This window comes from Triturus cristatus, chromosome 10, assembly GCF_964204655.1.
Source record: "Triturus cristatus chromosome 10, aTriCri1.1, whole genome shotgun sequence".
Classification (NCBI taxonomy): Eukaryota; Metazoa; Chordata; class Amphibia; order Caudata; family Salamandridae; genus Triturus; species Triturus cristatus.
The window spans coordinates 400611055-400636765 of NC_140593.1; positions in this window are offsets into that span (position 1 = coordinate 400611055).

Here is a 25711-nt window from a genome sequence, read left to right on the forward strand (position 1 = left end):
ACACAATAGTACGAGTCACTCACTACAAGAGTAGTGACTCGAGGATCAGCAAACTCCAGTGCAAGCACCAGAGCCCTCAGCTCCGCTAACTGCGCGGTACAATCACCCAATGACTGCGTATGCACGACATCAGATTGGAACTCACCGTTCACGAAAGTACCCACCACAATTGCGCAGGCCACTGAATAGGCGTGCTTTGATCAAGTTGCGGGTTGCGCAGACCCATCAGTGTAAATGACACAATGGTACTCCTCGAGCGGGCGCAAAGTCAGAGGAGCCGGATGAACAAATTCATACTCCAAGAACTCCTGTGTCTGTAATGCCGCGTCAAAGATATATGTGATGTCAGGCGAGGTCAAGGAGGTTGCCCATTGTATCCACCTTGGATGCAAAGCCTTAGAATTTGGTACACTGGCTTTAGTAACCGCCTCAAGGGCAGGGTACGGTGTTACCACCAGCATGTGCTTCCCCTGTGATAGCGCTCGCTCTTTCAGGATCGCCATCTGAACTGCTGTCAGTACTTTTTCGACAGCGGAAAAGCGCAGCTCAGCCGAAGTGTACAGATGAGATTTGTAGGCAATGGGGACGGTGTCGCCCTCATTGAACGTCAAGTAAGTGAAACCCACTGCACCCGGTACAATTCTAATGACCAGGTTAGTGTGGTTATCACGAGTTTGTAAGAATTTCGAAGCAAGAAGATCCGACTGCAAAGATTGCAATGCAGCAGAATGCTCAGGCAGCCAGCAAGATTTGGTAAAAGTAGGTTGTACCAAGGCATAAAGCGACTTGATACGCTGGGCATAATCAGGAATGTAGGTACGACCGAAATTCAGAAAACCCAGCAAAGATTGTAATTTCTTCAGTGTCGTAGGAGCACTAAGGCATGCGCATTTTTCAAGGAACTGGGGAGCCAAGCCTCGACCCTCATTATTGAGTTCGTACCCCAAGAACAACACTGTGAACTCGGCAATGTGGGACTTCGCAAAGTTGAACTTGTAACCGAAGTCAGCAAACATAGTTATTATGTTATCCACGCGAGCAAGGTGTGGAAGCAACTCGTCGTCCGTTAGGTAGATGTCATCTACATACGAATATGCTTCCGGGTCAACCATCTCCAAGAGAGAGACCACACGAGCAGCAACGACCCCAGGGCTATTTTTATAGCCCATCGGGAGCCTTTTGAACTTCTTTTGTTTGCCCCCCGAGGTAAACGCCGTCCACTCATAGCTATGAGGAGACAGATTATGGCTATAAAAGCCATTGGAGTTGTCAAGTGTGGTTTTGAACCGTTTTCTCACGAGACTATCGACGAGAGCCGAACTATGAATATTTTGTACCGCACATGTCCGGCAGTGCGAATTTAAGTGTCGGTAATCCAAAACTAGGCGGTACGATCCGTCAGGCTTCGTCACAGTGAATAAAGGATTATTCATGGGTGATACACATGTTTCAATTACTCCCTGATATTCCAAATGATCAAGGATAGCTGCGACGTGAGACCTAGCCTCGCGACGCATGGGATATTGGGGCTGTGGCTGGGGTTCTGACCGCAACGGAATCGTATGATTGGGAGAAAATTTGTCCCAGCCCACCTGAGTACGGTACAACGCAGGCGCAAGCACCTGCGCCCACTCCCCGGCTAACCTGTTAGAATGTTCCAGTGGCACCGTGTGCCCAAAGGACGGGAGGATTACTACCTCCCCTCTAGGAGCATCTAAAACGAAAGAAAGGATATCATAGGTGGAGGTTAGATTATCCCAAAATAACACTTTAATTTTACGTTGTATGTCACCCTCAATTATAAGGACAATTTCAAACATCCGTTCAGGGGGAGATACGCGAGTATCAGCAGTTTCAACACTCACAAATGTATCAGTTGCTGTCGCCGCCAGAAATGGACGCAGCGCTTGTCGAACTACTGTAACTTCCGCCGCGCTGTCTAGCAGCGTTAGCGCCCATGTCTGGTTCAGAAGCTGTGTCCGTACCATCTGAGGCATATCTCGCAGTCAGAGCAGCAACTTTTTTCTTCTGAAACGGGGGTCGTTGACGTGCAGATTCGTCCTGCTTGCCTTTACCGTCAGTCTGATTGGGCTGCTCACGACCTTGAGCACCCCTTCCTTTCCCACGATCTCCGCCACCGGATTGAAAAGCCGATGTTTCCTGTGAAGAACGAGGAGAGCGTTGTTCAGGAACCTGAAATCTATCCGGGGACTTAATATTAGAACGGTCGCGCAAATCATAAGTGCGTTCACTTTGTATCTGCACCGGCGACGCAGAACGAGACCTCCGCTTCTCTTGCTGCTTCCCCTGTTTTTTGGCTCGCCAACTTTGTTTTGGAAAGTTGGGCTTTTCGTCTTTTGTAGACGAACTCACTTTAGGCTGCTGCACTACTGTAGGAATGATCACGGTGGGTTTCACACCCAAGGTGCTACGACCCACCATTCTGTAGGCTTTCGCTATAATTTTAGCGAATTCCTTTGGCCTGTCGGCTGGATCCACAAGTGCCAACATGTTGCACACTTGGAATTGCATGGCATCTCCTTTGAGGTTGCCCATAACCATGGAACAAACCACATCGAAGCTGTCGACAAGCCTCATTCCCAACTCAATTGCTGCCTCGGCACCATGATTGTCTTGGACCTTCTTGATGACCGAGGGCAGCACGGACATAGACGGAGTGCCATAGCACTTCGCATAGGTCGCAGCAAAGACCTTGCCCCAATTGTCACAATCGACAATATCTGGGACCAGGTCCTTTGGCAAAGTAATAGTGAGTATCCTGTGTTTATCCACAGGAGAAGTATGCGGAAATATGGATTCTAACTGATCAAATTTTTCAGCAAGCCAGTAAGGAAATTCATCCTTATTCTGGGGGCGCTTGCCGACAACCGCATTTACCATAACAGGACTGATGACCACCGCATGATGGTCAGTCGTGTGGCCCGCAACCACAGGTGCCCCCACCTGTACATTGCGAGACACGTACTGCACTAACGCCCTATGGACCGTAATCAGGGCAGTGTGCAGCACACGTTACTCCCCCACCGCCACAGTCATGTAGCGGGGATGGGGTGTATAACCGGCCAGCACCGGCCATGTGGCCCCTGCAATAGACAACGGGCCCATTCTCGCCGGCACTACCGCATGGGGAAGGGCGCCATTAAACCAAATAGTATGCTGCCAGGCAGTGAGAGGAATTTCAAGTGTCCGATAAGGGGCATAGGCTGCAGGCATCGCTGTGGCAGTATATTCGTGGAACAAATTGTCGTTTGCATCCACTGCATCGAACATCACCCAAGAGTAAAACAACTCATATGGGAATGCCGCATCAGCCCCTACCACAAAAATAACAGCCAGCCCCACATCAGGAACCCCATAGACCCGTAAATGTGCGGTCAGGGGAACCCGACTATGCACGGCAACGTTGACCGCCATCGGGACACACAGAAGAGCAACAACAAGCTCTACAGTAGCACTGGGGTTCAGAAAAAGAAAACCTTTTTAATTATCAAGCTTGAAAGAACCTTTAGTCGAAACCTAGGTAGGTTAAGCCGTCACTCCCGTTGTCCGGAAACCAGAGTGAGGGCGTTGTGAACTAATAAAAGCACTACTAAGGCGTTTCAGATCAAAAGACCAAACGTTAGGTGCGCCATGTTGCAGGGATTCTGCTTATGCACAGAACTATGCGCAGGAAATCAGGACCTCAGAGAATTGTGGTGTACCAGAAACTCCCCTCAGAACCAAGAACCCCTATCCGACTAGCTTAGTGTCCCATTCGTTATCCGAGATTTAGCTCGGCGGTCCCAATATATAGACAACCCAGAACAAGCGACTTAGATACTCTCAGGAGTTGTGGGAATCCGAAATACCCGTTGGTAGCTATATATCAGTCAACAACAGAATAACAAAGACACGGTAAAGTTTAAAGAGTTTATTTTATAAACATCGCGTCCTAAGATGCAGTACTTTGGCTAACACAAGCAGACAAATGGTTAAGATCAGAACCATTAGCATTGTTACAATACCATAGAAAATGAAAGGAGCAATCATAATAATAATGACAGTGGAAAGCGACCACCCTCATTTCTCTAGCAACTAATAGGTTATTATTAGACCAATAGAAGGTCTCTTAGGCTTGCATGGGGGACCCCATACCTTATAGATCAGCTTAGTGGAATCACATCACAGGATCAGCTAGGCTCTCTCCTGCAACAGCTCTTCGTTTCGAATGTAACAGAAAACATGCTGCTCTGCAATATTAAAGGACTCGTCTTTCAGGTATTGGCAGCTGTATGTATGTTATGGCTAAGAAGTGGTACGATCAACCTGAAAACAACAACCTGCACCATCTAGTGACCCAGACTCGTTCTTTACACGGTGTACAGACCAAGGTCACTGCTCACTATTAAGGATGTTAAACAACAGACAGTTCTCATGTGAAGCAAAGTCGAGTCAGCAGTTCTCGAATGAATAACATGTAACAACAGTGTCGCGTGCAAAAGCAGCAAAAGCGGCAAGCTGGCTTTCTAACAGCCGATGAGGTTATGCTAACTTAGCGTTGTACATAGGGAGTGGTTAACCCATACTACAGGTCAACACGACCCTTTGTTTGCTATTCAGTGAGAAATATACAATCATGTGACTCCTGTGACTGTGGCTGAGTAGCTAGAAATGGCAACAATGTGACAGGGTTTAGTGTCAGGAATCTTTTTAACATGATATGGGGGGCCAAAAGTGTCAATTCATATCCTGTCAAACGAGCACTAGTCAAATGTTGCATCTTTGTTTGATTTAGCAAAGTCTCAACTGAGTGGGGTACTAACACAAGCAGTTTGTGAGACAAAACTATTCCTTCACTCTGATGCATAGATACAACCGTTGCTGCAACCACTCGGAAACAACCAGGCAGCGCGCAAGCGACTGGGTCAAGGACAGCTGTACATAGAGTGTGAAAGTCTTATTGTAGTCTGGAGTTCCTAATACTGGTGCAGAGCAAAGAGCTTGGCGTAACTGTAAGAAGTCATTCTGACATTCAGTAATCCATGGGAGGGGCATCCGAGTATCTTTAGTCAAAAGGGCCAACAAAGGTTTAATAATGTGCGAAAAACTGGGGATCCACTGCCTACAAAAAAAGTGAGGCCAATCAATGCACGAACATCCTTCTGAGTACGGGTCACAGGAGTATCTAAAATGGTCTGAATGCGATCTGGTACGAATGCACATCCCTCCTTAGACAGAAAGTGACTTAAATAGGTAGCCTGCTGTCTATAATATTGCAATTTATTTCGCGAGACTTTGTGATTATGAGAGGCAAGAAATTATAACAATAACAGTGTTCCTTCTTCACATTGCTCAGGAGTAACTGCAGCTAACAAGATGTCGTCGACGTACTGGATAAGAGCCACCCCTTTTGGTATAGGAAATGAATCAAGCTGCCTTTTTAATGCCTGACTGTAAATGCTAGGACTCTCTGTATAGCCCTGTGGAGCACTGTGGAACCGGAAGGATCTATTTTTCAGGGTGAACACAAACAAATAACGGCTTTCATGGTGAATGGGTATTGAGAAGAAGGAATTCTTCAAATCAATCACCGAAAATGTAGTGGCAGTAGGAGGGACCATAATGAGAAGTGTTGTGATATCAGAAACTACTGGATATTGGGGCACTACAATTTTATTAACCTCTTGTAAATCAATTATGAATCTGTAGATTTTAGTGTCTGTGTCTTTTTTCAAGATAGGAAGGATAGGGCTATTGCAAGTATTATAGGGGAATTCTTTCACTACCCCCACTTTAATCAAATCCTGAACAATGTGTACTAATGCTTCTTCACCTTCTCGGGATATTTTGTATTGGGGCAGTCGAGGCAATGAAACACCCTCCTTTACTTGGATATGAACAGGTCGAATAATCATTTGACTCACATCAGTATCTGATCTAGCCCACAAAGTACTAGGTAAGGATGCCAGAGCGTCATCCTCATTGATAAGACAGGATCTCTCAACCATCGGATAATTATCATTCAAAATAACACGCACAACTTCTGGAGAACAACGTATTGTAGCACGAAAATATTTAAGCATATCGATACCCACAATGTTGTCCGGCGTGTTAGGGGAAAGCAAAAATGGACATGCTACAGTGAATTTGTCAAATCTGAATTCAAGTGGCTGTGAAAGTGGGATAAGTGTAGGTGTTCCATCTAAACCTATCGATGTTATGGTTGTGCCGGACAGGGGAGCCCTAGGAACCAATCTTTTAGACAGAGCACTACGGGTAGTCCCTGTATCAACCAGAAACTGATCAGTAGATCCCAAGACATTTGCGTCAACATAAGGACCCATTTGATCTACTGGCACCTCAACCGGTTCCTTACCCCATCCTAGGCATTCCTATGCATAATCGAAATCTGCAAGTGCATCAGCAGAATAATCAGACATTTGGTATTGATTTTGTCTATCAAAAGTATTAAAATAATTTGGTCCTTGTTCTACCACCTCAAACCCGGGACGAGCTCCTGTACCTCCCCTGTTTCCTGAATTCACTGGGCGTCCTTTCATACTTCCCCTTCCCCGCTGATACTGCTGTCCTCGCAAAAGAGGGCTCTCAGAACACCAATGCCCAATCTCTTTACAATAAGCACACTGATAAGGGGACAAATTTGCTTGAGGGAGAGGGGACACTCCAGGTGTATACATTGCACGTCCACCTCTTCCACCTCCCCTAAATGGTGGACCATATACTTGAGCTAACATAACTTTTGTCTTTAAATCTTTAACCTTCTTATCCTCCCTGCCTTTCGCTTCCTGTTCCTGTCGCTCATAATATTGGGCCATAGTCAAAAGGGAAACTGGGGAAGACGCGGTCCAAGAACTCTCGCTGGCCTTTAAGTGACTAGCTATTTCGGATAAAATATTAGCGACAAATTTGTCAACAAACAAATGCTTACCCGTATCATCGGCAAATGACTGACCACTGAAATCATGGAATGTCTCTTCAAATCTTGCAAAGAAATCAGAAACTAACTCATCCTTTTTCTGTTTACAGGATGCTAACATAGTCCAATCTATTTTCTTAGGGGTTATGAGAGTCTTTAACTTAGTCACAATAGCTTTAGCAAGATCTAATATCTCCTTCTGAGGTTTCTGCGCAGGCTCCCTTTCCTCATCTATTTTTTCTAAATGTTTCCAAGTATCACCATATGCCACATTATCATCTATTTTACGTATTGTTCTCCACATATCAATCAGGGGGCAAAATAAGCCCAAAAAACGTATCAATATCTGGCAAGGTGATAGTGCAGGAGCTAATGGCTCCTTCTACCTCCCCATAGAAGCCGGTGGGATTTTTCCGGGGGTCGGGCAAAGCAGCCTTAAGAGCCATAACGCTGCTCTACTCCAAGGAGTGTAAACCCAATTATATATAAAATATCCCTTTGCATCATTCGAAGTTTTCTCATCATCTGTTCCCGCACCCTTCGGAGGAACATACAGGGGTGCAGCTTCACACATTGGTTTCATAGTAATTTCACTACATCTGGGTTCATTCTCATCCACCGGAGCATCTACTTTCTGTGCTTGGGATTGAACAGTCTCTACAACTTTATTTTTTCTAGCTAATTCTTGCTCCTTTCGTAAAAGCAATGCTTCATTTCTTAATTTAACCACTCGTCTAATCATGTCAGGTAGGTTCGAAAAAAGGAAAGTCCCATCTACTAACTGTTTATAATCAGTACTTATATCATCTGGCTCTGTTTCATTAGAAATATGCCGCCAACCATATATTACCTCCCAAGAGAATTTTTCTACAAAATAAAATTGGTCCAAATCTTTCCACTGTTGAACCATAGCTACGAGGATCGGTGCAGTGGTAGTCCAGCGAGCTTCCTCTCTAGCAGCGGTTTTTAATGTATCTTTTTCTGCTTTAATCAAAGTAGAGCGAGTCTGCCACCCACCTTGCTAGTCTTTATCTATATCCTCTAAAGAAGAAAGATTCTTGTCAGAAATCTCATCCTCAGGGGCACTTGGAGTGGGAAATGTATATGGGGTGGGGGTCGTCCTAATAGGATGCAATCATCCTGAGGTGTATTAAGTAGTGGATAGATAGGGTGCCTAATAGGATACTTGCCATTTACCTTTAATCGACGTTCTCTATCTTCCTTTTCTATTTTTTTCTTAATTTCTTTGTCTTTTAATTCCACCCCTTTTTGATGTATCATTTTCCGCTGCTCTTTCTGTGCTATAGCTTCCGCTCTCTTCACTCTCTCTCGCACTTCTTTATCCCACATACGTACACAATCAAACATATCCTGTCTACTCTTTCTTTTAAATAAACACTGCTCTACATATTGAACCTTTTTAGAATCGAATGACCCATTTACTGGCCATTGTAAATCAGACTCTTTCTTTGTGTATTTGTTCCACAATGAACTGTAAATTATGGGGCAAATACCATATTTGATATACTTTTCTCTATTAGGGATCCCTTCCGAAGGGCCTGACTGACTGTGCTCCAAAATATTTTTGGTACCACAAGAGCAGCAACACCAATTACAGAGTGTGCTGAGAACAGGCATGTTTTCACAAGTATATATAAAATATTACTACTCCAAACAAATATTCCAAAAAAGAGAACAATCTCCACATTACCTGCCTTCAGTCTTTGTAAAGAATGAATACAAAAACAAAAACAAAAAACCAAGCCAAACAAATTAAGAGCGCCGCTTCAGCAACCTGAACAAACAGAAGTCTCCAACTCCCACCTGCCAATCTCTAGTCGACCTAATGGTCACTGCAGAATTACGCCAAAGAAAGCCCCAGTCGAGACCGGCCACCACCCGGAGGGTCAAATTGGGAAAACCGGAAAAGTCACGTCAGCCTGCAAAGACAAGGGTCTCCTCATGCAGTGCGCATCCTCAGTAATATTTCGATCCTCCTTCAAAACCACTCCTTCGGACGGCCGCATCTCCGATGCGGCACCACGTATGGGCGCCAACTGTGGAAATGTGCCTAAAAGTGGACACACTGGTGCAGGGTCACCCTCTCGTCCAAGGGTCTGAAGACTAACAAAAGAGAGATAGGCACTGGAGTTGGAGTAAATAACAAGTTTATTAATCACTCATGAGTGGGACCACATCCACAAAACACTCTCAAGTGTTGCAGGAGGAGGCACTCTGAATTCACAAACCATCGTCCCTTTTATACCATTTTGTTGCAATATAAGCATGTGAACAGAAATGGAAAGAACAAAGTTAGAATAGCTATCAGCAAACAAGGGCAGATGGATGACTACGTGGTCAGCAAATAGGGAGGGGAGCAGGAATGCTTATGGAAGCAGTAAACAGTCAACAGATGGCATCTAATACCAGGTGCACCAGCAGCTACAAACCCCCAGCATGTACATTGCTTAGCCATGTCAGGAGGTCAACTAAAATAGATAACACAAGCAGAGTGGAAAAGACGAGCAGCAGAGGACGGACAAATTACGAAGGAAATGAAATGGATACCACAGCCAAAATGGCTGCTGCTTATGCTAACGAAAATATTACACGTTTTCCACAGTTGATGCTCCGAAAGCAATGAAGACAATGCGAGGGCGCTGTTGAATTATATCCCATGTCATCAAATGACACCACAACAAAAATTCAGCATGTTTTCCTTGGTTACCCAGATCCCAGACATGACGCAGAAATAGCTGCCAGAACTGGGAACCCCTACTTTCCAGCACTGCATGGGAGATTGGTAGATGATCTTCAAGATTCTGTACATCAAGTGGGGATTACTAAATACATTTTAAATGCACTGTGAGATTAAATGATGTGCCCAGAATCACATGATGTTAAGCCAGGTGCAGAGGTTGGGATCTCAATCTGGGTCTCAATGCTCCAAGATCAGTAGCTGTAGCTTCTAGGCCACATCTCCTCCCATGTATGTCCATGTAAGATATTCAAGGAAGGTTTTGAGTGGGAAGTCATAAATCTCCTTCTATGAAATTTTGGAGGTTATTACCTTTTTTTTGGAATTTTAAACACTTTGATTCCTCAACTTCTGGAGTTTAGTGAATACATGACAAATTAAATTCAAGTTCAATACTTGGGTGAGGTGCAAGTCAGAATCACCCCTTCTTAAATGTGCCAATCCTGGGAGCAAGGTGGAAGGCAGCTAACTAAGTGGATCCAAATTTAGGTAAAGAGAATCGGGTTAGGAGTTCAGAAAAATGTCACATATGAGGAACTGTACATCAGTCTGTTTATGAATACTTGTAAGACTCCTTGGATGGAATTTATATTTTAAACACGTTTCGATCTATGAAAGCAACTGACCCTCCTCACTCATGTTTTGAAGGTCTTGTTTTTCCCATATTTAAACATGCGCAAAATAGGTTTTCAGTAAAAACAGACTGACATCTGATGGAAGTATTGACTCACAATCTAACATGCTCACAACACAAGATTTAAAACATAGTAGATGCACAGTAGTATAACCATGATTATCTTTTAAAGCAATAACGGTACTACTCAACAATAACCACGACCTCATTTACACGTAATTAATGTATATGCCACTAGTAACATTTTTTTGCCCCGCTTACTCCTGATGTGTATTTTGTAAAGCTCAGATGGCTTGCTGGCTGTTTTCAAACCTTTACATCTTAGCAGGTGTAAATGGCTATCAAAGGGTCCTTATTTTGCACAGATGGGTCTTTCCCAAGGCTTCCTCTGGTTCACTGAAAACTGAATGCTCAACATAATTCATACTCAGTTGTATCCATCACCACCCAGGAACAGTTACACATCTTTTGTAACTAGGAATGAAACTGCTAGCACGGAAATCTCGTGGTAATCTCTCTTTGGAAAAGTTCATAAATGTGGCAGAATTACCTTTTATTACCATTAGCCTTTTTCCATGCCAATATATATTCTCGAGAGGATGAATCTTTGCCACCTTATTTTGACCAAAAGTGTTCCTTCATAAACACAAGCAAGTAATCAAAACAAATACATATTTTTGTCAAAAATTAGAGTTTGTAAGTAGTTTTAAAGGGTTTTAATTTATAATTAAAGATAGGGGTTTCTCTGAGTCTTTATTGATTAGTCAATTATCAATCAGGTTACAGAACCGAAATTAGAAAAATATATTAGTGCATATCATATTATAATAATCATATAACACGTTCCATTAAGGAAAGAATCCCTATTCCAAGAATTGGGTACAAATTTGGTCAGTCAGAACCTAGCAAGAGTTAAAAAATAATGGTAAGAGTGAGATTAGCATGGAGCTAATAAATCAATAATTAATAATTGCAGAGTTTCCCAAAAAGAGAAAATAAAGCATAGAGCAAATAAGCTTTGGTAAAGCCAATTAGTCAAAGCATATGGGATTTTAATAAAAGTCAAATGGAACACAGCCAGTCTCTCAGCTGAAACTACCTCCCCCTCTCCAACGTACTAAATCCCGTCTGTCATCTGCTCTCCTTCACAGGAATCTCTCCAGCTCCTAAGGTTCTGTCTGCTCTGAATCAAAGTCTGCCCTCTCCTCCTCTGCATCTGTTCTTTGTTCTCACCCTCTCTGCTCCCCTCCGTCTAGATCTGTTCGGCAAATCACCTCTGCTCTCTTCATTTCTGCATCTAAGTCTGAAAATCTATTCTGAAACTCCTAATCTAGGAACATGTTTAGAAATATGTAAATGTTGCACAAAGTATGGTATGTTTCTTCGACTCTTCTAATAGATATCCAGCATTCTCCAGAGAGCACATATTCCCCCTTTTTCCTGTCCACGTGTAATTCATCAGGCACTGGCTATCGCTTTGTCCTCACACCACATTAAAATAGTCTCATTTCCCTAACCTTCTGATAGGGAAACATGTTATTCTAACTAAACACATTACATTAGCTACAAGAGAAAATTATGCACGTGTGTTATATTTCTACAGTAAATGAATGAGGTTTTAAGTCAGTTCATGAATAGAGTTCTTGTTTGAAATAACATTCAACCAGCAACTAACACCATATAAGTAAGGCTCTGAGGTCATTCTGAGCGCCTCTATTTCACAACACATTTCTACTGTTATCTGCAAGGTCAAATGAAGCTTCTTCCCAGCAAGCTGAAAGCCATTAATTCTAGTTTGCGGTTACTGCTCTTGTGCAATTTTATTTTATTAATGTTGAGTTAAGTTAATGCAAACTATACATTACCACTGCACGCATGTTTAATAATTATTATCTTAAGAAAACACATTCTATAATTGAAACAAAATCTAAACTAGTTACATTAACTATGAATTTTACATGCAAATGTTTTGCCATTTTTAAAGATCATGATTTATTACAGGAGAAAGCGTCTGATTAAAAGGCCTTTGAAGACTCATGTTTTCGTTTTCTGCACCACATGTCTATGTGTCATTTTTAAAAGCTCAAGGCAGATTGTCATTTTAATTTATTAGGTAAGTCGATTTTTGTTTTATAAAGTCTTTCCAACACCACCTTGCCCGGTTATAAATGTAAGGGCCAACCTTGCATTAAATATCATGAAGGAGTTAGGAAATATCACACTCGGCATTAAAACAAACAATATTCCACAAGCCCTGAAGGCGAAATTTGCCAAACGACACATTACATCCAGAAAGCAGTGTAGAACCATTCTTGTTTCCGATTTTTGATCCCTCCTTCAGCTATCGCTTGAATACGGCCTCGTGGTTTTAAAAGCAGATAAAACATTCCCCGGAGTATCCGAGAGGAATTGTCTTGGGGTATTTCTTTCTCATCTCGACTGTTAAATATCGGTAAAAGGAGAAAGGGCAGAATTAAGAAGCGCGGAAAGAGCCTCGGAACAACACAAAAGTGTCTTTGTAAAAAGAAAGAAGCGTTATTCTTCACTTGGCGACGGAGAAAGAGAAAATGCATACATTATTAAATGCATATATTCTTCATGGAAGAGTTGCAGCAACATCTGAGTGGTATTATCAGTTATGTCCACAAGAGGGAGCTAAAGAACTGCTTTACTAAAGGAGGCAATTAATCCAGAACCCAGCGTTAACCATGAACCTAGACATTTCTCTGAACAAGTAATACGGTAGGATGATAGAACTGTTGTGGACTTTAGAATGTGTCTATTATTGCCTATTATTGTCTATTTTTGCCAATGATTATCATAATGGAAACCATATTTTGTGCTTGTTGGTAGGGCACCAAAAACAACAAATTATGAAGAAAATGTGTTTTTCAATTATCTATTGTGTAAAAAAATCTAATGTACGCTGTGACTTGTAACAACAAAATCTTGCAGGACGAACTGTATTTTTTTCATGATTCACTGCATTGTGTGGCATTGCGTGGAAAGGAGAGAGCAAGACAGTGCCCTACCTAACAAGACATGGATCTGCAGCTCTCTTCCCAAACTTTCATACACTTTCTGGCTACCTAGTGCCATGCACATTCCTTTGCACCACTGTGCAAAATCGTCTGCATGAGTACAGAATTGGTTTTGTACTGTACGGGTGCACTATGCTCAGATATAGTTTAAAACATTACCCACTTTGTATAAGTCTTGTACAGTACAGCACAAATGTAAAGTTAGAAAAGTTTGGCGAAAAGAAAATCTCCCTCCAACTCTGCGGAAGCCTAGAGAAGGAGTACACTTTGGGCGCAAAGTCCCGTCTACAGATCCTTGTAGACAGGGCTTTATGATAAAAACCATAGTTTGTTGCATGGAAATGCTCATTTACCACCTATGGGAAACCCCCTTGAAGCAAAGTGGTGCAAAGTAGGGCGAAGTGCTACTTTGTGTTATTCAGTGCTACTTACCAGCATGAAACAAGTTTTGCACTGGGAGGAAAATCCAAAATCATCACTTTGCACTGGTGTTCATCACTTCTAGTAACTTTTTACAGGTGCAAAATGTTGATATACTTGGCCCAAAGTCTTTTGAGCCCTTCCAAACCACGCTAAATAAAACATTTGTTGCCATTTCTGTCATGCGATGCTTCGGAACATTTTTTACTTTGAAGAGCATCTTGTCTATAGGTCTGAGTGAGCTCTTATCCATCCATCCATCCATCCATCCATCCATCCATCCATCCATCCATCCATCCATCCATCCATCCATCCATCCATCCATCCATCCATCCATCCATCCATCCATCCATCCACCCATCCATCCATCTATCTGTCTGTCTATCTATCTATCTATGGTTAAAGCAATTTGGGGTAATGAGATATCCACTCAATTGCGTGAGTATTTGACGTGCACTCCAATGCACCAAATTTTATTATGAGCAAAACACCCAACACATTTCAGTCAGACAGCTTTGCTCACAGCTGAAAGGTAATCAGTCAACGTCATATCAAATACAATACTTGTCAGACATAAATGACATGCAGCGTTTCCTCAAGGAAATCAATGTTACATGTGCGCTACATTGAAATCTCATTCATCCATAATAGTATATATAGTAATTGCATACTGCATTATCAACACATAATAAAGTGAAAATACATCTAATATTTAAATGAAATATTAACCGCTGTGCTTTTTATGTTCATTGTAATCTTCATTGTGCAGAATGACTGTGATAAAGAGTGCCATCACCGTCATACTTATTAAAAACGACACATACAAATTATACCATGTAGTGAACAGGTTACGTCAGTGGCTCAGTTCTTCACATAACATTTCTCATATTTAGATATAATTCCATACAGCTCCTCAATATTACTGGGTTGAACTGAGTCACAGTACAGTTAATACAGAGCATTTTATAGTCATCCTGCAATAATTGCAACATAGGGGTGTCAGTTATATTCACTAGCCAAATACATCATTTGCATGGCCAAAGTTATTAATGTATCACCAAAATTCAGCCCAAGTGGGCAAATCATATTGACTAATCCCTAAAAAATGATTGCATCAAGCCAAATCTTCATGCTACCTTGTTATAGAAATGCGGTCGCAATGATTCTACCCCAATTGGTACAAGGTAGCTGTATGTCAACATAGGCAGTCCCGCCCAAGTGGGCCAAATGTCCATTGCATGATATAAATCCATAATTCAAGGAAACCCCACAGTTCATCACACATTAGGAAAAATAAACATGATTTATGCATGGTTATTGTTACATTCATTATATCTTGACAAAACTCAGCTTAAAGATTAAAGAGACACTCTTAGCTGAGTGGATGAGCTGAAATTGTTTTAAAGAGACATTTGATTAATCTATTAATGTCCTGAACATTGGTGATCCACATTTATTCTGGACCCAGGTAAATGTTCAGTTCCTCTTCTCTGTTCAGTCCTCAGGAGTCTTAGGGGGTCATTAGCATGGCGGGCGGACAAAGTCCATCCGCCATACCCCCGGGAAATGGGACCGCACGCAAAGCATGCGGCGGTCCCGCGCATCCCATTCGGATGTGCCCGCCACACTAGCGGGCGCATCCCGCATTTCTAACATTGCGGCGGGGTGTGCTGAAAGCACCGCCCGCCGCAATGCCAGAAATGCAAGTTGTGCTTTTGATAGTACAACGATGTACTGTCAAATGCAGGGGGGTACCATAGGTACCCCCCATGTGCACCCCCCAAAATTCCTGGGGGCCCGCTATTGGCCCCCAATGTTGAGAACCGCATGCCTTTCCGTGGTGGAAAGGCATGGCCCCGCATGTGTTCTAATATGGATGGCGGTGTCTACCAGACACCGCCACCATATTAGCCACTTTTCCGCCCGGTCGACTCATCGACCGGGCGGAAAACCGGCGGACGGTCTTTCCATCCGCCGGGGTCCCCCCCGCCATGGTAATGTGGCAGGGGGAAATTTGCATGCGGGTAGAGGAATATGTCGGGCGGATCGCCATCGCCATGCGGGCGGTGGCGATCCGCCCGACATACTAATGAGCCCCTTAGTATCTAGCAGAATAATATATGAACCCTCCAGCCTTCTAAGGCTAATTTCCAGATTGCCTCTCCTTGTGTCTTTAGGAATATGATCAACCCCAAAGAATTTCTGCAGGCTACTGTTACTCTTCTGGACATCCATGAAATGTTTCGCTACAGGATAATGGGAGTCTGCTTTGCATATGGCACGTTGATGCTCCAGTATCCTTTTCTTCAGTGGGTCAATAGTACAACCCACATTGAATTTTCTGCTGGGGAAAACTATAAAAATTTCTATGTACTCGATGTTGCATGTAATGTGCTTGTTTATTTTCATGCAAATTTCATATGGGAGATTGTATTCAAATACATTTGTGCCGAATTTTCAGGCTTTGCATTTATGACAGTTAAATAATCCTCGTTCATCCCTTCCACTCTGCATGGGAGACAATGTTACATAATTCTTGCTGATCCTGCCCCTAAGGCTTGTGATTTTTTTGAATGTTGCAGGTTCACTGTAACTGTAGTACGGAGCAAGGATTTTTAGTGGAACAAGAATGTGTTGTACAAAGGTTTAGAGAATGGGGTTATCCAGAGACTACCTTGAAAGCTACTGTGTCTTGAGTAAATAGGGAAACTTTTAAAGGTGAACTATAATGTGACTAGATTCAATACCACTTTTAGTAATCTGTTGACTAGAATCAGGTCCCTTTTATGCAAATACTTTTTGCTTTAAAGATCTGACCTGGTTATTGGTGAGAGTATGTGTGAGAGTCCACGAGTGACATTCGAAAAACGCATATGCATTCGCAATAGGATCAGCAAGAATTATGTAACATGATCTCCCATGCAGAGTGGAATGGATGAGCAAGAGTCTTGCCAGGTGATCATGTAGCCAAGAGCGATGGCTGCGGCGATTGCAGGAGTGGATGACGGGTTGAGCCAGGTTTCACTGAAAACAAGGATGTCTGTGGAGTGCGTGCCGATGAGGTCCCAGACCTCGGTGACATTTGCAGAAATGTCTGATGTTGAGGAGCATGCCCACAATATGGGGTGAAGAGAGTGTGTGGAAGGTGGAGTAGGAGTGAAGATGCATGAGAAATGGCAATGAGTGTATGAGAAAGGTCCTACCTTGGAGTGAGGTGCGAAGGGGGCAGCGGTTGTGGTGGAGTCTAGTGTTGAGTGCTTGCAAGTTGAAGGATATATAGCGGCAAAGGTCAGATTGATCAGGGTCCATACATACATATGGCTTATGGAAATGCCTTATGATAACATTGCAGAGTCACCTCTGCCCCCTAAAGGATTCATAAAACCACAACAGGTAAGTATCTTCACTTAGTCAAAGGTTCAAGATCAATAAACCGCATGCCAAAATATCATACTTTTAGGAGAAAGTGCAATAATGAAGAATAAAAATGAATTAAAGCACTTATTACTGAGAATAAAGCATATACATTATGACCAATAGGCACTGTCAACGTTCTTATCTCAATAAAGCATTTTAACAATGCATTTAAAACAAAGACTTCTCATGGGTCTGTGCGCTTTTTAAATACTTCCAACCTTTCCAAATGCAATTATAAAAACAGTCCCTAGAGGGAACCATGTTTTGATCACAAATAAGAAGATATTGCACAATCTGTTGATCATTTTAGACAACATCAGGCCAAACTGATGGTGAACATACTTAGCCCCTACAGGGCATCACATTTTGATCACAAAAATACAAGAACAATTTAACCATACACATCACCCCTAGAGAGCAATGCACAACATGTACACCTTTTTAGACCTCTTTAGGCGACAGTAGATGCAGCCATAAACTTCATCCCTAGAGGGTACTGCACTTCTAATGAAGAGCACATGCCCCAGCCTTAGGAGCGTACAGTTTTTTAGACTTCTTCAGGCCACAGTAGTTGCAGCCACAAACTTTACGTCTAGGGAGCGCTGTACTCCAAGCTGTAGAGCACATGCTCCAGCCTTAGGAGTACTTAAAAATGTGATGGAATATCTGGGTAGTCAACCTTTTTTAGACTCTGAAGGCTTAGGGTCAGTACTATTTAAATCCTTTGGGGAAGGCTGCACCACTCCTGCAGCCCCTTGCGCTCCTGTGGCATCATTGGTGGTGACCCTACCATCCTGGTGCCACTACAAGGAGAAAAAACTGTGCCAACTTGTGAAGCCCCACAGGGCATTAAAGGGTGCTCCTTGGGAGCTTTGTGAATATTTTATGAGTGGCTCTCCTGCTGTACCTTGGAGAGCTGCTGCCTTTCTTTCCTTTTTGTTTATTTGCCTTGCAGCTTTTCTATTTCATTTGTGGGTGTTGGGGGTGGCCAGTCCCGCCAGGGCAACCTGAAGGCAGCACTTCATTGGGATAGCCCTAGAAGCCCACTGCGCATGTCGGAGCTGGCAGTCTTTTCTACCCTGCCTGCTCCTGCAGGCACGGTTTAGCACTGTGTGGCAGCCGCCCACTTCCCCCGGACACAGGCATGGGGAGTGGGGACAGGACCACCATAGTGGAGGAGAATTGGTCGGGCAGGGAGTTGGGGATCCTTGGCCCCTGGGGGACTGCTCGGGAGTGTGATGGCACTCTCCACATTTTTTAGTTGATGGGGGGCCCGGAGTTGGGGATCCTGGGCCCCCATTGATGAAATTCAGCTCGGGGTTGGGATCCTTGGCCCCTCTCAGCACTAGAGAGGGGAACCCATGCTTGCCTCCTCCCAGGAAAACCTCATGCTTTCTTCCCCACTGCAACCCCTGGGCCACCCCGAGGGTAAAGGATCTCCAGCAGAGGAGCTCCGCACGCTCTGAGGTCGCACTGGGGGTCAATGGCCAAAATCCTTCTCCCGCTGATATTTGGGGCCCGTTGGGCTTTTTTACATGGTTTTGGGCTCCTTCTGCTCCGGTTAGTGAGCCATAGCCACCTCACTTGGAGCACTTTCCCTAGTCCTCCTGGCCTCTAGGTGAAGAACGTTGCAGGGCTGGTTTCACTGGCTTTCTGCACCAGCCTTTGTCCTGGACTTCCTGTAGGCCTCTATCCTCATTGGTGCAGAAGCGCAACTAGTCCTTAGGGGGTGTAAGGGGACCAGCTTCCCTGGTCCTGGGGTGAGCCCCACTGGTTCTAGGGTCAACTGAAGTTAGAGTCCGTAGACCAGATGGCCATCATGGGCTTCCGCCTCCAGTCCCAGTGTCCATCAGAAAAACGCAACCAAGAGAGAGCTCTCCCCCTCGTGCAAGACCTTTTAAGTGGGGGTGGTAGGTTCCAGAAGTGAGGCACCTCTGGCCTATCCTTGGATGCCACATCACCTCTCCTGTCCCAACCTTCCTGCATAGCCTGCTGGGACATTTCAAAAGGGTGTCACCCAGGAGTCACTGGCGACATCTGCTCTGGGGGGCTCAGTTCCGCATGCACTGACAACACTGCCAGGGCCTTAATTACCAAATTTCGAAAGGGACCCCATCCTGTGTTGTCTCCAGAGCTCGGGGCTCCCTCCTTTGTTCTTTGGGTTTGGACAGGCTCATCCTGGGTACAGTGTGACAGCTGATTGATTGACTGATACAGATCCTTCAATTCCACCCCTTTTCTCCTCAAGAGCTGAGTCAAGTACTGCTAATTGCTCCCTTTGTGTGGGGAGACATGTGTTCCTGCCACTAGAGAGAAATGTTATTAACACCACACAATAGGGTGACAAAAGGCCTGGCCTCTGATCCTGAGCTTAGCCAGAGAAATATGGCATTCCTGAGCAGAGCCAGAGAAATATGACATTTTTGGATGCCCCATAAGCTGTACAGATATCTTTATGGAATTTGTAGAATTGATTTTCCCACACAGATTACGCCCTAATTCGATGTGTCACTGGTCTCTGGAGACCAAAGGGAAGCAAAACTTCTAAGGCAGTCGTCCCCATAGGTGTATAAGAGAGTGCCATTGCAGACAAGACAGGAAATCTGTTAGAAATGGGGGTCTCTAGTTGGGAAGGGCTTGCACCTTTGTCCAAATAGGGACCCTTCTTCCTAGTCAGGGTAAGGGAGTTACACTCCTAAAATAACCCCTGCTCACCCCCTTGGTAGCTTGGCACGAGCAGTCAGGCTTATCTTAGAGGCAGCGTGTAAAGCATTTGCACATAACCAACAGTAATACAGTGTAAGCACTACAAAAGGACACCACACCAGTTTGGAAAAATATCCAATATTTTTATATACTTAAGACAAGACCAAAAACGACAAAAATCCACAATACAGCAGTTTAAAAATAGATTGTTCGCAAGATGTCTTTAAATTGCAAAATACGTTGAAAACACAGTTCGTACGGGTCGGTAGCTCGGTCCGAGCCTACCGCCATGCTGAAAACAACAGAGTCTCACAGTTCCAGCTGACTGTGTTGGTACGGGCCAGCAACAGCGTGAACAGACTCGGTAACAGTACCTTTCTTATTGTGGCTTACACGGAGGTGCGAGCCGGTCGTGGCGTCCGTTGCTGTGCAAAATGGAAGCGGTGCAGGGTGTGGTGTCCTCTTGATGCTGTGCAGGCAGCGGCTTGGTGAAGGTCATCCAGACGGCGTCGTTGAGACCAAGGCATGCGGTGCAGGGTGAGACGGTGCTCGATGCGGTGCTGGCAGGTTGCGATGCAAAGTGGAAGCGGTGCAGGGCGCGGTGTCCTCTCGATGCGGTGCAGGCAGCGGCTCGGTGACGATCATCCGTACGGCGTCAGTGAGACCAAGGCATGTGGTGCAGGGTGAGATGATGTTCGATGCGGTGCTGGCAGGTTGCAATGCAGGCGACAGAGCCGGTTGGCGGGAATTGGCTTTGGTCGACCCGGACGGCTGTGCGAGACGAGGCGGTCACGGGTGTTGAGCCAGAGGCGACCGTGTCGGTGAGACCAGGCCGGCGAAGTGAAGCGAGGCGGTGCGGGCTGCAGTGTCCACAGGACACGGTGCAAGCAGCGGCTCGGTGGTGGTGGCGTCGGTCGTCGTCGTTGGTGAGACCAGGGTTGCGGTGCGAGATGCGGACGGTGCGGTCTGCGGTGACCTCAGGACACAGGGCCAGTGACAGAGTCGGGAACAGAGTCAGTCGCAGTTCTCTTCTCTGTGGCAACTGAAACAACGGTTCCAGGAGCGGTACCAAGAGGTTGGTGAAGTCTTTGCAGTCCCTGAGTCTTCGAACAGGAGGCCAGCTTAATTTCAGGCCCTTAGAGATACTCAGCAAAAGTAGAGAAAGTTCAGTCCAGTCCTTTCACTGCCCAAGGCAGAAGCAGCAGCTGCAGGCCAACCCAACAAAGCAACAACACAGCAAAGGGGCAGTACTCCTCCTGGCAGCTCTTCCAGGTCTTCTTTCTGGCAGGTTCCTTGATTCCAGCAAGTTCTCTGAAGTCTTTTCTATCCCTAAGACTTCCAACAGGAGGCAAGCTCTACTTCAAGCCCTTGGAGAAAACTCCAACAGCAGTATGATGAAAGCAGAGTCCAGTAATTTCCCTGCCCAAGACAGAAGCAACCACCGCAGGCCAACCCCTCAACACGCAGCATAGGGGCAGTATTCCTCCTCCAGCTTTCCCGGTTCTTCCTCCTGGCAGGTTCCTTAGTTCAGAAGTAATCTAAAGTTCTAGGGTCTGTGCCCTAATATTTATACCACCCAATCCTTTGTCCTCTGAAGGCAGAGGGTCCTGTACCTCGTTCAAACCAGTTCTGAGTACATTCTGCCAGTGTGCACCTTCCTCCTTTGTCAGTGTGGGCCAGTGTCATCAGACGCACCACAGGAGGTGGAGCCAGCATTATGGAAGGCAGGCACAGCCCTATTCAGACCTAGGTGCTACTCCTCCCACCCATCTATGTGCAGATAGGTCAATTCAGCCCTGTGCTGACTCACCCTGTCTCCTGGAGTCTCCCCCAGCCCCTGTCACTCACAAACTAGACAGACAATACACAAGCTAGCAGAGGCAGGCTAGATGGTTAGGAAAGAAAATACCTACTTTCTAAAAGTGGTATTTTCAAACACAGAATGTTAAAACCATCTTCACTAAAAGATGTATTTTATTATTCTGAGTTCAGGCGTACTAAACTTGAATTTCTACCATGTTTCCTGGGTCAGTTAGGATTATAGGATGTTATAATCAAACTGCCCATTCTGGCCTATGGGGAACAGGTAGCCTTGCAATAGTGAAAAACGAAGTAGGCTGTAATTCAGGACATGCCACACACACCAGGGCAAGTCCTACCTTTCACATACAATCCACCCTGCCCACAGGGGTACCTTGGGCCTACCTTAGGGGTGACTAACATGTAGAAAAGGGAAGGTTTGAGGACTGGCAAGTGTGTGCACTTGCCAAGTGGACATGGCAGCCCCAGGCTGCACACAGGCTCTGCATGGGCAGGCCCGAGTTACACTTTACAGGCTGTTTGCTTGGGTGGCACAATCCAGTGCTGCAGCCCACCAACAGCATTTGATTTATGGGCCCTGGCACGCGCAGTGCACTTTACTAGGGACCGACACATAAATCAAATAGGCCAATCATGGAAACACCAATCCATAACATAGTTTACATAGAGAGCATATGCACTTTGGCACTGCTTGGCAGTGGGAAAGTGCCCAGAGTCCTAAAACCAACACACACAGGTCAGGAGAAAATAGGAGGAAAAAGCAAAAAGTTTAGGGATAACCCTGCAAAAAGGGCCATGTCCAACAAAATCACACTGACTTTCCCTATCAGGGTACACTAACATTATGATGCATACCCCAGGTCAACATTCAATCCTGCAGAGTTCCATCTGCACCATGCTACCTGTGCAAGGTTACTAGGCTGCACATGATAAGAGTCTCCCACCCACAGCCATCACATATGTGCACAAGCGTGCGCACACGTTCTCACATGTAATCAGCCAAGTGCTCCTCATCCGTGCAGCGGCCTTATCTTAAAAGCCGGACAATAGCGGTGAATACGTGCAGTCCATCTACCATGACTTTACATTGGGTAAGTCACTGGTTGTGAGGTTTCACCACAGTAAAAAGGTCAAACACAAGGTGGTCAAAAAGCAAAAAAGCCTAGGCGGATTTGATGGGCAGAACCAATTTTGTTACAATAACAAAATAATAAAATGGTACAGCACTATTACCTACATTTTGAATTAAATATTTTATTAATTTAAATATATTACATTAATTTAATATTATGTTTTTAAAGATTTAGTTGGACAAATGCCACATAAAGTAAAATGTTTGTATTTATTTATGTATTAAAAAGTATTAAATGTTATGTACAAAATTATTTTAAAATAATGAAACTATGTTTAGAAAAATTAAGTTACATTTATTTTAAAATTAAAAATGTTTATTGAACTATTTTAAAATAATACTCATTTTTTATTTATAAGTCATTTTTAACCCCTTGAGTGCCCCGCCCTTTCCACGCCCTGTGCCGGGCGTTTCATTAGCGGGCGGGTCTCATGACGAGATAGTCTCGTCATGGGCACAGCGCAACCGCGGCCCATGACGAGACCATCTCTTCATGGGCACTCAAGAGGTTAACATTTAAATAATTGAATATGTCATTTTAAGGAGTCAAAACAACATAATTTATTTTAACATTTTATCCTATGGGGTTTTATTTTAAGTCTCTCCCTCAATTATTTTCTAAGGGGGGGGGGGGCGGGTGTAGTCCTAGTATTTGGCCCTGTGTGGTGCTGGACTTTCTACAAGTCTGAGCTGGAGTGCATTTCCTATGGTTTAGGGTTTTTTTTAGCTACAGTAACATTAAACGTGTAGGTTGTGAATAGGAATTTGCATACTCTTTGGTGGGTGGGTGGGTACATGTCTCTCCCCAAAATCCTCCCCAGCTCTCCCATAGCCCTTCCTTGCTCCAATCAAAACCCCACCCATTTCCTACTAAAACATAGGTGTACATGTATGGAGATCTCTGCAGTTATGACGATGACCTCTGCACAGAAAAGATAGGAGAGGCAAAGATCTACGTAAATAGGTTAATGAATAACATTTTGTAGTACATGAGTAGTACTATTGTAATACTACTAAATGTACTACAAAATGCAGTTTGTGAATAAGCCAGTATGTGAGGTTGAGAAGCTTACCCTACTGTCCTGTCTTACTGAAACTTAAGAAAATCCTTTCCCTATCCAAAACCAGAAACTTGTTTTGTCAATACCTCGTTTAACTGCCCTTCTATGCTCTTGGTTGTAAAAGTGTATCCTTCTCTCAGAAAAGAAACTAATATGCCCAAGGTGAAAATCAGTGCTTGCCAGAGAGGGACAGAGGGATAATTCAAGAAATGTAATGCTATTACTACTTCAGCTCTTTTGTTTCTTCTTTACAGATTGAGGATCAATCCAGAAATTTTTAATTTTTATATGGTCAGAAAAAGAGCTGACAAACAGGGAATACTGCACCACACTTGGTTTAATGCACAACAAACCAATAACTGAGAATGCTCCCTTAATACTAAACATCCAAACATAAGATAAATAATATATGTTTGACCTGCTAAATGAAACTACCACGAGAAGCCCTATATCTATGTTTCATATTTCCCAAAAGTCCTCTCGAAACCTCATAGGCTCAAAACATTTGAAAGAAGGGCCACTGACTCAGAAAACAGTAGACAGTTTGCAGTTGTGGTATGATGCCAAAATATTGTTTCTTAAATACTATCTGACAAAAATATAGTGTACATAATGGCTTTTACAAAAATATCACTCAGCTTTCATAATAGAAAATCTAGGCACAATGGAGCAATATTGTTGTGAACAATATTTAGGCTACAATATTTTTCTCAGACAATATTTAGGCAACAATATTTCAACTCACCAGTCCAGAGTCGAAAATTATGAAAATCAAGCCTACCTTCCTGACATAAGAATTGGGCTGCATGTACACCTACAATTTGACAATTTGACCTATAGTAAAAACAATTCTGCATTGAAGCAAATAAGACATTATGTACCCACTTTAAAAACTTCCTCCGAGTGATAACCACCCATAAGAATCGTGACAAAACAGCACATGTTTACAAATTTGGCAGCAGTTGTAAGTATAAAAAATCTGGTTGACATTGCATACATTTTAGAGGCTTTAACAATGGCTTAATTTTTCAGTTCCTCAAAATATTATAAGGCCTATGTGTCCCCGTGTGTTCCCCACCACTCATGTGCACATACATGTAACCTATGTATTTCCCCTCAATGACCTGTCTATCATGATGCTTATGTTATAACATGGCCTGCCATAATCCAGTCTCCCATGAGAGAAACGACAATTCTGCTCTGAGGCCTACACGTTTTGCATCATGTTTTCCCGCATTTCCATTATTGTGGCTCAGCCAGACCCAAAAAGAGGTTTCAGGCCTCAGAACGCTCTGAAAGCTGCAGCTGTGTATCCTTGGCCTTGCACACTTGGGCCTCAGCCAAAGGGGCCCCGACCGAGGTGCCGAGACAGTATTGAGCACGGTTATCTGCTTACTCCTACCGAAACCACATTCCTGCCTGGAGAAGGAGGGATAAACATGACCCATCTGCAAAGAAGAAAGCCTAGCCTTTCTGTCTCTTTTTGTGCGATTACAAAGCTCACGTCAGTGGAAAGCCCATAGCCCCCATGTAAGACTTCAGCAGTAAACGAAGAAATAAATGCCACATTGGCCCTTGGTGATGGGCAACCTATGTCACGTATCAGTCCCTGCTCCAGACATTAGATATCAGATAATACAAGATGTGCTGGTCGCCCTGACACTGAAGGCCTCATTTTCAGACTCCAGACTCCCCGGTTGCATAGCAACCCTTTCACACGTCAGTTACACGTCACGCTCGAGTTGAGCACAAGTAAGGCAAAGTTCCAGTAAAGTTCCAGCTGA